Here is a 17,272-nt window from a genome sequence, read left to right as displayed (position 1 = left end):
ACTACAACGCAGCAAAAATGAACCTGAACACATCTGCTCAGGTGCATCTGAACACACCTGTTAATGTTTACATTGCCTAATTTCTTAATCACTACTATGTATTACCTCACTGCCATGGAGTAAGCATTTCATCCTTAGCTGACACACATAATAGTTGTCATTTATTTTTCATTCTAAAATAAAAATGGGCAATCATTAAGTGAGTTATCAGCAACAGAAATAACTATAGTATGAAACTGAGAAACATTCAAATTAATGATCTACAAATATACTAATTTTTTATTCTTAGTTTTTTTTCTTTTAGAAAAGGAGAAAATACTACTATCTTCATGACTTATTTTAGGAAATTGCCAATCCAAAAGTTGCCTTTATTTGTGTACTCATTAGAGATTCTGAGGAATGATCACAGAGGTACTTATTAAGGATACATTTCTTTGTTTTCTTATTATCTGATGATGCATATAAGTAGATAAAGTAGGTACTAAAGGTAGGGGTGGGGTTATTGATCTTTAGTATATTCTCAATGACAAGAAGGCAGAATGTTCACAGTGTGAGAGCGATGGGGGAACACAGTGAAAGGGAGACACAAACTGTGAATAGGAAATCACTTTTATGATCATTTAAATTAATTTCCTGTCCCAAATAAGACATAAGTATAAAAAATAATAATAACAGTACAAAACACAACAAAGCAAAGACAGACAATTATAAACCAGAGACATCCTGCAGGTGAGGAGGAGGGTGAGGGGTGAGAAGGAGGGAGAGAGGAGCACAGAGAACTGTGGTGATGGTGCACGGGTGCCTTGGGGAAGGAGATTCTGTGGGGACTCAATCTGAGGGGGTGGGGGGAAGCATATATTGTCTAAAAAATGTAAAAAATGATAAATGTTAAAATAAAAAAATGGAAAAAATAATTTCCTGTCCTTGCATTTTTAGGAAAGAAAACCAGTAAGAATTGCTTTTTATTGTCTATTCTACATGACTTCATTTTAACTCTGGAGTCATTCTTTAATATTGATTGTGATTCATATCTCAACAATTCTCAGTTATAGCATCACTTTCAGAAAAGAGATGATTAAAAGCTATTAAGAATTGTATATAATTCTTTAAATATAACTAGGAGAATGAGGTGTTTCAGCTGGTTAGTCACCTATTTCATACATTAGAACTTAAAAATAATAACTCTTTGTGTTGAAAACTTTTTTAAAGTGGATTACATAGTCCCCCACATTCAGAAAGAGAATATTTTGAATGTAACAAATGCTATTCTGATTCAGAGCCATCGCAAAAATGTTACAGTAGCATGATGTCATAAACAATAGGGCTATTTTTCATGCTTCAGTGGTCCTAAATTTTTCTACTTTTTCACAGTTTGCATCTCCTTCTCACAATGTTCCCCCATCACTATCACACTGTGAACATTCTGCCTTGTTATCACTGAGTATATACTAAAGAGATTAATAACCCCATTCCTAGACTTAGTACCTACTTTATCTACTTATGCATCAACAGATAATAAGAAAACAGAGAAATTTATCCTTAATAAGTACCTCTGGTGTGCAGGTATCATGCTAGATGCATAACGTGTTAAAGTACGTCATCCTGATTACCCATATGTGAAGTGGAATTATTAGCTCTGCTGTTTGGGTGAGTGAATGAAGAAAACTCAATGGATAAGTCATCTGCACATACTCAGTGATGACCCTGCTAGAATGATGTCCAAAGCAAATGCATATGTGATTCTCTTCTGTGAAAAGTACATGAATACTAATGAATACCACTAACTTGCTTACTATCTTTATTTTGCATTCTTCATGCTTCTCCTGCTACAATTCAGATTGTTAAAATTGCCAGACATGCCAATATGTCTCCCATTATGCAGCACTTTGGTCCAGAAAATAACCTTTTGTTTTACAAACTTGTTCCCTTATTGAGAAAATAGAGAGGAATCGAAAACCTACGCATCCTTTAAAACATATTATTAAGAAAATAATGATCTAATAAAATATAAGCATGGTTTAAAAATATCTTAAATTTATATTAAATGCCATGGGAAATATTGGAATTGATTTTAGAATTAAAGTGGTAATATTAAGGATGGGATTGTAGGAAGGAGAGTGCTGAACTATAGACACAAGGGTTAAATGCATAAAAATCAAGGTGAACCACCCAAAAAACACTTACTAGAATATGACCAAACTGAGTGAAGAGGAAGCATATGGGTGACTGGGCACTGGAGAACAGCAATATTCCTGCTTTGTTAACATTCTGCTAGTTCACTGTGCTTTGCATTCAGTTGCTAGGACTATAAGGCATGACACAGAAACCAATTGGGGAAAAATCAATAGTGCCCTTACTTTCCAATAGTTGATCACTAAATTGTGTCAGAACCATTTATAGTACTAGGGCAGACTGTATTGCCTTCATCAGAAAATCAAACAATACTCTTTCTTTTTTTCTTTGATGTTTATAAATTATCTTTCATCTGTGTGATCACCATGTGATCACTAAAATATCAACATCAATGCATTGTGAAAGTAATCAGAATGTCCAATGATTTGATAAAATGCATACATTTTTCAAACAATAGCATTAGGATTATTTTGGTCCAAAGGATTAGATTTTTAACAGTTTTCTTAGGTTGCTCAATAGAAAAGATAAATCCTTTGTGTTCTCCATGCTGATCTTTGGGCTTTCAGGAGGGGACTTCACTCAACTCCTGTCATTAGTGAAGAAATTTCATGTTGTGCTCCACCATTCACAAGTAATTCTGAGCTTCCAGTGGGTTCAAGGCCCTTTTACCCCAACCCCCATTCTTACTGCTATTCCATGCTCTAATCATGCTCTCTCCAGGTTGTGGTAGAATTCAGATATTTTGAAAGAGTAGAATTCACTTATTCTTATAATGGGGATGATAAGAAAATGGCTAGGTTTTTTGAGACTGTGTGATTTTAAGCAAGTTATATTGCTAAGCCTTACTTTCCTCAGCTAAAAATATGGGGAATTAACAATTCATTCCAACCTCTCATAATTCTGAATTTGTGAAAATGAATATAAAGTGCCTAGTAAAAATAAGCCATACCTGCAACACAAATGGTGATTATGATGATTTTCCCACTCTCAAATCATACACCCTCTGTCACAGCTAACTTCATATTATGTTCAGCTATATCAGAATTGCTTGAGTACTTTATAATGCCAAGGTTATAAACTAATTTAAACAAATTTTCTAAATTTTAAATAGAGAATAATAAAACCTATTTCCTGTTCTGAAGGGAGCTGGGGAATTAGTAGAAAATACAATGTAGAAGTTAGTGGTATATGCTAGAGACATGAGTGTGGTAGAAGAACATGGAATATAGAAGTTCACTGTCTGGATTCAAAAATCTGCTCCACTATTGACCCCTGAGCTGATTAAACTATAGGTCTCCCTTTCTTGATCTCTGTAACTGGGACTTACTTTTGGAGAATTAAAAGTAGGGTGAATATGTAAAATGTAGGCACCGTAGTAATGCCTCACACATAGAGTTAGCCACTGAATGGGAACAACAAATACCTAAAGAGTGAAGCAGATAATTGATGGGAACAGATCCAAAAGGATTTTTATGCAGAAGATAAGATTTGAAATGGACCTTAAGTGAAAGACCATTCTAGTACCATCTGCCTAGAACATATGAATGCTTAGTTGTTTTTTAATTTATCTTTTATTTCAGTGATTGATTTTACCTAAGTCAATATTATTTAGAAGGTCAGTAAGTCAGCAAAATTAAAAAAAATCAGTTCAAACATAGTTAGATATTTGTGCCTTGTCCGTAGCTAGACCAATAAATATTTGTGCTGAGCTGGAGACACAGGAACAGTGTGGACTTAGAAACTAACAACACTAGCTTTTGATGTCCCCAAACTCTGTGTCATATAGTTTTTGTTTGTCCAGATCTTGTCCCCACCTAGGAATAAACTTCTAGAAACATCATTTTTAAAAAGCTTAGTTCAAAAGTTCAAGGTTGACTTCTTAAAAAAAAAAAAGGAAAAAGAATGAATAAATCTAAGATCAATTAGGGTCAGTTTAGATACTTGCAACACCAAAGTGTACTAAGGGACCCCTCTGCTCTTAGGAGGGGATGAGTTACTTCCTCAACTCAATGGGAGCCAAGTGTTTGCAGGACTCTCTCCGGCTGGGTTGAGAACAGTTGTCTGGGAGGTTGTTCTGCACTTTGTGGCAGAAACAGCATGACAGGAATTACAGGACTCCTGTGATTGATTTCTCCCCTTTTTTTAAAGGGAGGAAAAAACAGTGTTCTAAGAGAGACACAAGGCTCAACAAGTTGAATTTGGGATTTATTCCCGGTATTACTTGGATTTTCAAGAATTTTTGGAAATCTTGCTTTTTTAGCCACAGCTCTCCTCAGCAATATGGGTTATTCGCCAAATTCATTTCAAGCTCTTGAATTTACAGTTAAAAGAGAAATAAAAAAGTCTTTCATTTGTTCTTAAACTGTTTATTTGGCTTGTAAAACCAATCATAATGTCTACCCAATAAAAAAAGAAATGCATAAACGTTATAACTCCAGAAAAGTTAACTGCTGAAGCCTGAAATGCCCACCCACCCCCCTCATCCCCCAGAGAAAGCCAGAAGTCATTTTAATGAGACAGAGTTTTCTCTTTGAACTTGGGAAGGTACAAGTAACAAACTTGAGGAGAAAATTCTCCCTTTTATCCTTTGCTAGAATTCTACCTCTTAGGACAGACTGTGGCAATGCTTGGGCTTGACCTAGCTGGTCTTTTAAGGCCTGAGTAGCTAACAGTTCTGTAGTTTTGGAGCACAAGGACACTGCCTAAAGCTAGTGTGGGGTGACATGTGGTGGTTTGGTATTGACTGTGGGTGTGCTTGAACCAGCCCCCTCCTCTACCCTGCTCTGGCTCAGGAGTACCACCTCTCACGTTGGCTAACAACCTCCCCTCACCCCCTCCAGGGCTGACTGCAGGCTGGCCATCTGTGAGTTTGGAAACACAGATACTAAAAAGGCTATGAAATGGACTCCGCCTGCTCCATTAAATGCCCAGAGCAAGGCTGATATGCACAGAGTGGCAAAATCCTAACGGAAATGAGGCAAAACACAAAAGCCAACCCAACAAGGTGCATCACCTGATGCATTTCAGGGCTACTAAGACCAGCACTGGCCATATGGGATCCAGTTTTGAAAAAAAAAAAAAAAAAAGGACACAAATCAAGGGTTTTGTTTCTTCGGGTTTAAAAACTTTTCATCACTTTTTCCTCCTAGCATGAAAATACAACACTAACTACTTTACCAGGAGAAGCCAAAGTGTTTGAAAAATAATTTCACCCCCTGCCAACACCTGCTATTGAGATCAGTGTCAGTTCTAATTTGTTCCTGACTCTCAAAATAGGTTTTTTTTTCTCATTGGGGATTTTCTTCTTATGTGAAATACCACGGCAGAGCATCTGTGACACCAACAAACAAATAAGTAAATAAATTAAGTTTATATGTGGGAGCTATGCTCTTGAGGACCGCTTTCCTTCTGGACATGCTTACACTCTCCTTGGGGTGATTCATTTCACTCTGTGGAGAGAGGAGAGGACGCAGCCAACAGCCTGGTGGTTGGACTTTCCCAAGATGGGGCAGAGACCACAATTTTAGCTTCATCTTGAAATGACACACATTAAAATACATTCTTTTCATCTTCAAAACACAACTTTAAGTCTTCATCCCTTAATTCTTCATGTGGGGGGATCACTTTTATTACTCATCAAACCCTCTCTGTGACTCTTTTTACTAGCTACCTACCACGTTACTGAAATTGAAGCGTCAACTTGCCAAAAAAAAAAAAAAAATCAAACAACACAGAAACACAAAACCAAACCAATCTCCAAAACAAAGTCAGAAAGGAGAATGTGATGGGTGCTCCCAACATGTTCTCAGCCTTCCATGTTGTGGGGGAACCTGAACCCCTCAATTCTCCCTCATTGATTGAAAGTATGTTCTTGATAGTGCAGCAGAGAAGTACCAGAATGAAAAGAGGCTCTTGGATTGACAAGGATGTATTTCTTCAGCTAACACATTGGAGCAATATTTTAGACTGGGATGGTTACACAGGGGTGTCAGCTGTAATAGCAAAGGAGCCCAGTCTTCTGTGCTTTTCTGGCACAACTCAACCACTTGTTCAAGTATGTCCTTGGGAAAGTGACTTAACTGCTCTGAGTCATATTTTCCTCGTGTACAAAATGACCATAATAACCCTTGTTCTGTGTGTTTGCTGAGAAGAGGTAGTGAGGTCAAGAACATCGAAAGCTTAGCACCATGCGTGGCACATAAAAAAGCCCTATTGATATGAGCTGTGATTGCACTGGGCTGAAGTCACAACTCATTGATGCCTTCTTGCAGAATATTCTTGCAGATCTATTTGCATTTCAAAACGCAAGGCAGTGGGATAGAGTTAGCTGAGCATTAGTTTCACAGAAGTGCTTTTAATCTCATTCCTGCACACATAATCTTTGCCAATTCACCAGCTTCTGCCTCTATTAAGCAACATGGCTTCCTCATACACCTTCCGGGATTATTTAGGGACTGAATGAGATGCCAAAATTAAATTACTCTCAGTTAGTATGGCTTTTCTCCCTGTACTTTTTTTTTTAAGATTTATTTATTCATGCATAGAAGAGCTGGGGTACAGGCCAGAGGTGTGAGGAGTGAGAAGATTCACCAGAGACAAAGTGGGGAGCAGAACAGGAAGATTGACTAAAATACACTGCTGAGGGGAGCAGTGGGTGAGACAGGAGAGGTCTGCTGCACCATGTGGGTCACCTTCCTGGCTGGGGATTGAACTTATGCTGCAGTGGTTGTGAATAGTTTCATAGTACTGACACCTAACCCTTTGCGCCAAAAGTACAGGCCCTCCTGTACTTTTTATTTATATGGGCAGAGGTAGCTTTAAAACTCCCATGACTGATAAAGTCCTTTTATATATTTGCTTTGTGTCATCTTTTTAATGAACCTCTACAATAAATCAGAGTCACAAGAAAAAAAAGGTATCCTGAAACTACAATTAGTTGATTATTGTGTAACCACTTCTGTCAATGTGATTTGCAAGATGGGGACAAGAGAAAACTTACACAATCAGGTTAATGCGAGAACCCGATGAAAAAGTATACAACCGATGCTTAGAATAGTGCTTGACACACACTAAATGTTACTATAATTGCTAGCATTTTTATACTTGTGATTAAAATATGTTATTAACAGTCTTTAAACTTCATTTCACTACTTTGCTCAAATCACCACTCTTTTATAAAGCATTTTAGCACTAATTAGATACAGTTTGTGATACTAATTACATGGTTTCTTTGTCTATACTTGCTTTACCATATATGCTGTACTGTTTAATTTTATGTGTCAATTTGGCTAGGCTAAAGTATCCAGTTGTTTTGCTAAACATTAGTTGAGATGTCGCTGTGATTGCCATTTACATTATCCTCCATTATGTGGGTGAGATCTATCTACTCTCTTGAAGACCTTAACAGCATAAACAGGCATTCCAGAAAAGGAATTCTGACTTAAAACTGTACCATAATCTACTACTTGATTTTCCAGTCTGCTCAAAGGATTTTAGAATTAAGACTGAGATAGGAACTGTTACCTGAATTCCCAGTCTGCCAATCCAACCATACTTACCAGACCCCACACTTGGGTGACTCAATTCCTTAAAATATATCTGTATCTATGTCCATATCCCTGTGTATGTATACATGCATGCATGCATGTTTGTATGTATATATCCATCTATATCTATCTCCTCTTATTGCTATTTTTCTGGAGAGCTCTGACATTGTATAGCTATGCTATGTTTCTTCAACTATAGCAGAGTTGGCAAAGTAGAGCTTACTTGCTAAGACCCTGATGCCACCTATGTTTGTAAATAAAGTTTTATTGAAACATAAACACGTATTGCCTGTAACTCCTTTTGTGCATTAAGTAGCAGAACTGAGTAGCTACCACAGATCTTATGACCCACAGAGCTTAAAATATTGGCTATCTGGACATTTATAGGAAAAGTTTACTGATACCTGCAATAAAGTAAAAGCTATATGACATTAGAGCACATGCCTCTTTTTGTAAGGGAAACTTTGTAAGCCTCAAATATTGATAAAACACTGCTAGAACAACCAAAAGAGCTGTTCCTGAAGAAAAAAAAATGAATGAAATAAGTGACTTCTCATAATGATGCTTAAAATGTTTACCTGTGTATGGACAAAGCAGCTAAACACAATATTTTTGCTGAATGCATGAACTTATTGTTTTTCTTGTCTTATATCTCACTCTGGAACCTACAGCAATATCCTATATTACTAAAAGTTTAATTACCACTTGAACCTATATTTTGCTCTTAGAAAATAATCACTCACCAACAGGGTGGAAGTAGGCTGACCTGAGAAATCAACATAAACCTTTTGTAACAGAAGAATCTGTAAGTTCCTGGTAAGAGCAAATAAGAAACTCCTGAGAACATTTTCGCAATGATTATGTCCTAAGGACAGAAGTATACAAACAGACACACTGGAATTTCAATTGCAAACCCTCCTGGTTGCTTAGGAAAAATTATGTTTTGCCTTCAAGTCCCAATTCACATGTCATTCAGTGACTTTCAGTCACTGAAACCTCCTCCCCATCTCCAACACCCCTTTCCTATACAAGTTTTTGTTTCCTTTGTTAATCCCTGTAGACTAGGACCTTCATGTTGCATTATAGTTACCTTTGTATCTTCTCCTCTTTTTTTTTGGAGATGAACTGCTTGAAGGCAGCAATCATGTCTTATTTGCCTTTGTGTCTTCTGCGGGTAACTTAAAAATGTCTCCTGAAAGTAAAAGAAATAATAATTTTCATTTACCCTTGTGAGGGATACAGCACTGACATTATTTTTCTGAATACTAAAATTCAATGAAGAACATTCAAGGTTCTTGGGAATGTAGTTAAAGTTTGGACGACAACTGAGGGCTAGAAATAATGCTTGATAAATGATAAGAAGAAATAGTATAGACAGAAAGCTCTGTAGTGTTCAGGAAGCCAGTCTGGCTAGCTCACAGAAGGGGAGTGGTGGAAGATAAGACTAGAAAGTTTGGAAGACTGGGTGGAGCCAGATTAAGGATAACTTAGGAATGTGGGCTTTGTCCTATAGTAAGTTAATGGGAAACCACGGATGCTTTCTGTGCAGAGGAGTTAATACAACCAAAGATCTGGTTTAGGATTATTAATCTGGGAACAATACGTGCAATGAATAGGGTATGGAAAAACAGGCGAAGACAGGGAGGGTAAAGGCTTGAAGGACTATGGTCATGATCTAGGATGCATGATAAAAGCCCAGGCCAGGCACTGGAAATGAAAATGAAGAGAAACAGAAGAAAGTTTAGTGGTAACCTCAAGCACCTTTTTTTTTTTTTTAAAAAAAAGAGAATTAAATTCATTAGTGGAAAGTCATGATAAAAATGTGAATTATTCATAAGGTAAGAACACTGTCAAGAATCAAACAAGTTAGATATTGATCAGATATGATAAAATTACTATTTTCCTTAATACTCTGCATTCTTTAGTAAATGAGGAAAGAGATATTTACCCAGACCAAGTCAAAATTTTTCACAAATGTCCATGTAACGTGATTTGCCTAGTAATCTTTAGCTAGATATTATAAAAGAATTGTTTTAGTAGGACAGCACTCTAAAAATGGGGAAAGTATGGAGATCACATGTGGCTCCATTTCATAAATTCCAGGTTATGGACAGTTCAGATATTGAAAAAAAATACTTCAGAACTTGAACAGAGTGCCAAACTGAGTTGGGATGTTATTGTCCTTGGTGTTGGATTAGCAACTGCCATAGTTAGGCAAAACTATCAAGTCATTATAAAAGAATGCAAAAATTCTGTGTCTATAGAAATATGACATTCACTCTGTAGCTGAAACTCAGGCTTTGCCAAGTTGATGTGGTTTAAGATAATAACTAACTCAGTTCTTTTCTTCCTTACCTCATTGCAAAGCTTTGTATATATCAATAGTGTTCTTTTTTTTCTCTGTCTCTTTATCAGCTGGGAAATCCAAGAATACCATTCTTAGCCTTTGAGTAAGTTCTTAGTCATCTATGGAAGTCAGAGATAAAAAGCTTTGGAATATACTCATGACGTTCATTTTTTCTTCCTCAACATCCCATAGCAATTTGAAGTGTCCTTTCTGCATTGTCATCATAAATGACAAGATCATAATCAGTCTGGAGTAGCAGCTCATCTCCTGGAGGGAAGTTTGTGATATAACATGTACCTTAACTAGAGTATGGAAGCTGTGGCTGTTTATCCAATAGCTACTCTCCTCTTGGGGTAGGTGGTGCAGAGGGACTCAGGTAAATTTCTTTGCAGACTGAGGTAAGAGAAGCACAGAATTGGCAGTCAAGCTGGCCAGAATCCTGACTCATTCTAGACCATCTAAGAGTCCTGTCCTGCATGAGTTTGCCAGGGCTGCCATTACAAGGCACTACAGACTGGGTGATTTAAACAACATAAATTTATTCTCTCACACTCCCAATGGCTAGAAGTCCAAAATCAGGTTGGTTTCTTAGGAGACCTCTCTCCTCGGCTTGGAGAGGGTCATCTATTCCCAATGTCTTCACAAGGTCTTCCCTTTGAAACTGGGCCCAAATTACCTCTTATAAGAACATCATTCACACTGGTAAACTTAATTACCTCTTTAATGATCCTGTCTCCAAATAACGTCACATTCGAGGTATGGAGGTGAGGGTGTTAGGATTTCAACATATAAATTTTGGAATGACTCAACTCAAACATTACATGTACCCTTAGACACATTTCTCAGCCTTTCTGTGTCAAGGTCATTTATTTGGAATAAACGGACACACATCTGAAGAACTGCAGGTGTTGACTGGGTGGTAAAGATCAAGTCAGATATCACCCAGAGGTCTTTGCCTCAGCATAAACATAGACATAGAAATCTTTGTTTTCCACCTTTAAAGCAAAGTTTGTTGTTTTTTAAAATAACACTAAGCTTATTTGACATATTCATATTCAAAGTTTATAATTAAAAAAAAAATCTTGTGTTTCTCAGTGGAACTGCCAAAAGTAGCATATTACAAATACAGGGCTATTTATCTAAGTTGGCTCTATGAAAACAAGATTTTTTAGAATGCTCACATTTGGAGATTATTGCAAACCAAGATGGTATCGTAGCCCTAAATGCCCCAAAACAAACAAATAGATCAAAAAGTTGTGGTATATTTACACAATAGAATATTACTCAGCAACCAAAAAAAGACAAACTCATGCAATTTGCGGCAACATGGATGGAGCTGGAAGGGATTATGCTAGCCAAAATAAGTCAGAAGGGAAAAGATAAATATCAGATGGTCTCATTTATATGTGGAATATATAGAAATGAAACAAAATGTCAAGAAAAAATCCAAGTTAGAAAGAAAATTGACTATAAATCTGAGGCATACAGTAAGGGAGGGGGAGGGAGGGGTGTGAAAACAAGGGAGGGAAGAACACAAAGGAATGTGGTGATGATTCACAGGTGATACAGTGGTGGGAGAACTATGGGGTCTATAAAGATGTAAGAAAAAAATTTTAATTAAATAAATAAAAACACAGCGATCTTCCTGCCTCTACTTTGTTCCTTATCTCCTGTTCTATTTGAGAATGTGCCTGCCTCGTGATCACTGATCTTGGTCTTTCCTTGTTTCATCCGAGGACTGAATCCTACCTAATAAAGCTTAGGCTTCAAGGACCATACCTGCCATGGCAGTTTGCCCTTCGCTATGGGAAGAAGGGAGAGAGAGGATGAAAAAGAAAGAAGATGGAATGAAAATGCCAGGGGAAATGAGACAGAAGAGATGGTGATAAAAGGATAAAGGAAAAGACAGGAGACAAGGAAGAGGGAGGGAGAATCGGCCATGGAGTAGTTTCTCATTATTCTTTTCCTGTGAGTTACAAGAGTGCAGGTTTTTTTTTTTTCTCATTTACTTAAACCCCATTTAGTGGGGGTCGCAATTGTATGGGGAATATAAAAATAAAATTTATAATAAAAAAAAGAATGGTTTTGGTCCCACACTCTTTAGAGAAGTTGCAAAATTTTGACTCAAGAGAACATGACTAAAATTGTTTCAAAGAAGAAATGTTATGATGATGCTCTTGGCTATGAAAACGCCAAGGTGAGGTTAGTTCAGGGAGAGATTTAATGGAATAACCACACCTTCCCACAGTCTCTGAACTGACACAGCAGCTATGCTGCTAAAACAGACCACACAAAGCTCCCCAGAAGGTGGTGACCCAAGAGCTTCACAAATAAGAATGATCTGTGACTGCCAGTCATGCTGAAAAGAAATGAAAATTCTTTGAAAAGAAAAATTAAGGCTGTGTTGTCAATTCTTTAATCCTGGATCAGAGTATTTTGATAATCACATAAGGAGTAAATTTCATATTTTTGTTCAAAATTTTAAGTGGAAATCCAAACAAAATTTTCTTAATGTTCGAGACAAACATCTACCCATCTCAACACATCTCCCACTTCTTTTACTACCCACACTACTACATCTAACACAGTAAGGACCGAACAGGGGTCTTTACTTAAAACAAGAATTACCCTAACTTTAAAAGCTCCAACAAATTAGATCTTGTATATTCCAAAGATGGATTTTTAGTTACAGTTTCAGCAAATGTGAACTAAGTTCTAGGCTGGGAACTAAGGAGATAGTCCTCCTTAAATGAATTAGAATAAAGTTTTTAAGGTGCTGTCATTATTACTTCTACTCCAATAAAGAATCTATATTTTAAGAATCTGAAGTATTTGTAATTAAATATAAAAACAATGATGATCAATGTTACATTTAAGATTGGGCAAATTATACTAGAGTACAACTAACTAAGCTTCCTCCTTAGCAACCCCCCACCCCCACCCCTAGCCAAGCACATAACAAGATTGCCCATTTAAATGGACTTTTCTACTTCAGGGCTGGAAAGTGTTGTGGGTACAACCACTTAAGGAATCTTCAGGGTGGGTGCAGCTGGTACAAGATATTTCCAGTCACTCAAACATGCTTGGAGGGCAATTTGTCCTTTGTCTACTACTATAGAAATGGTCACAACTGAGCTTCATGTAACCAACTCAGCACATTAATGATTTCTCTTCATTTACTTTGTAAATCATATGAGCTGATACCCATTGCTCACAGCTGGAGCCTCCCACCAACATTTCTGTTTTTGCCGTTGCATTTATTGTATGCTTACCCAGAGTTTGTTATACTTGCTCCAAATTATGTTTGTGCCAACTGTACTTGTTCCTGTAATTAAGTAGTGCGTAAAACAATAAAATAGGAGCCCTGAAGGAGAGTTGCAATTTCTCTGAAAACTACACTGAAGGCTTTGGAAAGCCTTGAAAAGGAGGGTCACTACAAATATTTCTGTTAAATTAGTGTGGGCAAGATGATTGTAAAAGATTAGGAGAAACTATAAACATCTAGAAGGATTCTGGATTCACAACATTATGCATGTTTCTATGATTTGGCCTTACTTTAAAGGAACCAAAATTGAGAAATCAGAGATGATGCATTATGGGTGTGAGTGTATGAGAAAGGCTACATGGAATTTCAATCTGGTGGCTCATGCACAAAGAAAAGGCATGGGTCCACAAGAGAGAGATTGGAGAGTGTCTATGTGTCAGGTTGAAATAAAAAGTTCAAGCTATAAATGTACCCATTTTTGTGTTTCTCTCCATATAGCTCTTCCATGAACCCATCAGCTACAGTTCCAGTTACCTTCACATTAATATGTGGAAATGACCTAAGTTTATGGTGTATGCAGCAAAAAGATAGACTGGTTTATACTATAATAAAACTCAGCCATTTTGAATAGGACACGCCTTTTCTCAAAATCTTGATTTCTTATTTATAAAGATGGAACCATAATGCCTGTCAAGCTTATGTGGAGGTCTTTTTGAGTTGTAAAAGAAAATATTTCATAAATTTCAAAATACTAAAAAACGTGAGGCAAAACTATCTATGGAGCTTTAACTTCCTATTGGTAGGATTTGCATTGCCTCTCCCTGATGATAATGATATTGAATATCTTTTCATGTTCCTGTCAGTCACCTACATGTCTTCTCTGGAAAAGACCTTCTGCCTTCAGACCTTCTGCCAATTTTTTAAATTGGATTGTTTAATATTTTTTTTTTTGCTCTTGAGTTGTATGAGTTGTTTATATATGTTGCATATTAATCCTTTATTTGATATATGATTTGCAAATATGTTCTCCCTTTCAGTAGGTTGTCTTTCATTTTGTTGATGGCTTCCTTTGCAGTGCAGAAACGTCTTAGTTTGTTGTAGTTCCAGCATGCTTATTTGTGCTTTACTTTCCCTTTGCTTTTGAAGTCAGATTAAAAAAAAATATTGCCAAGGGCCTCCCCGGTGGCGCAGCGGTTGAGCACTGGATTGCAAAGCTGCCCGCAGCCTCTGCAGCTCGGGTTCGATCCTCGGCTACAACCCGGCCACCGGAGGAGAGTCCCACATGGCGCGCAGACCTCTCCTGCCGCCCGCTGCTCCCCTCAGCAGTGTACGTCGGTCCTTCTGCCTGTTATGCTGCCTGCTCTAGCTCTAGTGAATTCTCTCACCCTCCCATGCTTCTGACTGTACCCAGTGCTTGTATAAATAAATAAATATATAAACAAAAAAAAAAAGCAAAAAAAAAAACCCCACAAAAACTATAAAAAAAAAAATATTGCCAAGGCCCATGTTAAAGAACTCACTGCCTATGTTTTCTTGTAGGAGTTTTATGGCTTCAGGTCATACCCTTTTAAGTCTTTTATCCAATTTGAGTTAATTTTTGTGTGTTTTATAAGAAAAAGTGTTTCAGTTTCATTCTTTCACGTGTGGCTGTCCACTTTTCCCAAAATAACTTATTGAAGAAACTGTCTTTCCTCATTGTTATATTTTTGGTTTCTTTGTTGTACATTAATTAACTGTAAGTATGGGTCTATCTGTAGCCTCTTTATTTTGTTCCATTGTTTTATTTCTCTGCTTTTAATTGGCTTTTAATGCCAATACTATACTGTTTTGATTATTATAGCATTCTGACATAGTTTGAAATAAGGCAGAGTAATAACATTTAACTTTGCTCTTCCTTTCCAAGATTGTCTTGTTTATTGATTGGAGTCCTCCATGATTCCACACAAATTCTGAGATTTTAATTTTTGTGATAATGCCAATTGGACATTGATAGGAATTGCACTGAATCTAGATTGCTTTGGGGTATATGGACATTATAAAAATATTAATTCCTCCAATAGATGACATGATGATCCTTCCATTTCTTATGTCTTCTTCAGTTTCTTTCATCAATGTCATGTGGTTTTCAGTATACAATTCTTTCACATTTTTGGTTAAATTTATTGTTATGTATTATATTCTTTTTGATACAATTGTAAATAGGATTGCTTTCTTAATTTCTCTTTCTGATAATTCACTTCTAAGATATAGGAATATGACAGATTTTTTAATATTGATGTTGTATCCTGCTACTGCTAAAGATTTACTGATTAGTTCTAGAGGGTTTTTTTTGGTGGAGTATTTAGGGTTTCTATATATGTTATTATATCTATAAATAGTGACATTTTAATTTTTTCTTTCCAATCTGGATGCATTCTATTTCTTTGTGTTGCTGAATTGCTCTGATTGGGATTCTAACATTATGCTGGATAAAAGTGATGATAGTGGGCATCCTTGTCTTCTTCCTGATCTTAGGGGACACCTTTCAGCTTTTCATCATTGAGTACATTTATTTATTTATTTATTTTCGAAAATGCAGCTTTAGGTTTTCTTTTTTTTTAGTTATTAGCTTTATTTTTTTTTAATTTAAATTCTATTTTTATACTCCCCATACAATTACAACCCCCTTATTTTGACCCCAAGCCCTTCTTTCCCCACCCCCCAACCCCCATAGAGTGTCTCTGGTTCATAGTTGTTTGCTGATTTTAATATTTTCTTTCTTATACTTATTCTTTTTCATGGTCCCTTATTTAAGTTTTCTAGATTCCTGCTATGAGTGAGACCATCCGGTATTTTTCTTTTTCTTTCTGGCTTATTTTGCTGAGCATGATCCCTTTCGCGCCATCCATGTTGCTGCAAATTGCATGTGTTTATCTTTTTGAATGCTGAGTAATATTCCATGGTGTATATATACCACATCTTCTTGATCCAGCCATCTATTTTTGGGCATTTGGGTTGTTTCCAAAGCTTAGCTATTGTAAATAGTGCTGCTATAAACATAGGGGTGCAGGTGCTCTTTGGAATGGATGTTTCTGTGTCCTTTGGGTAAATACCTAGGAGTGGAATTGCTGGATCATATGGAAGCTCTATGTTAGTAGGTTAAGAAATCTCCACACAGCTCTCCATAGTGGTTGGACCAGTTTGCACTCCCACCAACAGTGCAGGAGAGTTCCTTTTTCTCCACAACCTCACCAACATTTGTTGTTGCTAGTTTTTTAATATGTGCCATTGTCACTGGTGTAAGATGGTATCTCATTGTAGTTTTGATTTGCATTTCCCTGATTACAAGTGATATTAAACATTTTTTCATATGCCTGTTGGCCATTTGCATTTCCTCTTTGGAGAAGTTTCTTTTTAGCTCTTCTGCCCATTTTTGACTGGATTATTTTCTTTGTTTTTGTTGAGTCTCATCAGCTCTTTGTAGATTTTTGTGATCAGTCCTTTATCATTAGTGTTGTGTGCAAAACTGTTCTCCCAGTTGGTGGGGTTTCTCTTTGTTTTGGTTATTGTCTCTTTTACTGTGCAGAAGCTCTTTAATTTGATGTAGTCCCAGCTGTTGATCTTTGCCTTCACTATCACTGCTTTGGGTGATGTGTCTGTAAAGATATCTTTGATGTGCATATCATGTAGTGTTTCGCCTATATTTCCTTCTGTGTATTTTATGGTTTCAGGTCTTATGTCTAGTTCTTTAATTCATTCTGAGTTGGCTTTTGTGCATGGTGTTAGGTAGTAGTCAAGCTTCATTCTTTTGCATGTAGCGACCCAGTTTTCCTAGCACCATTTATTGAACAAACTTTCTTTGCTCCAATGCATATTTAAATGTGAACTTTCATATACAGTCTGTAATACGTGGAGGTACATTACCTCTACACCCACTTTGTTAAGAACTTTTATTGTAAATGAATGTTAAATATTGTCAAGTGCTTTTTCATTAATTTACAG

The sequence above is a fragment of the Talpa europaea genome, assembly GCF_964194135.1.
Source record: "Talpa europaea genome assembly, chromosome: 10".
In the NCBI taxonomy this organism is placed as follows: Eukaryota; Metazoa; Chordata; class Mammalia; order Eulipotyphla; family Talpidae; genus Talpa; species Talpa europaea.
The sequence above is the reverse complement of the archived record's forward strand: the minus strand, read 5'-3'. Positions refer to the sequence as shown.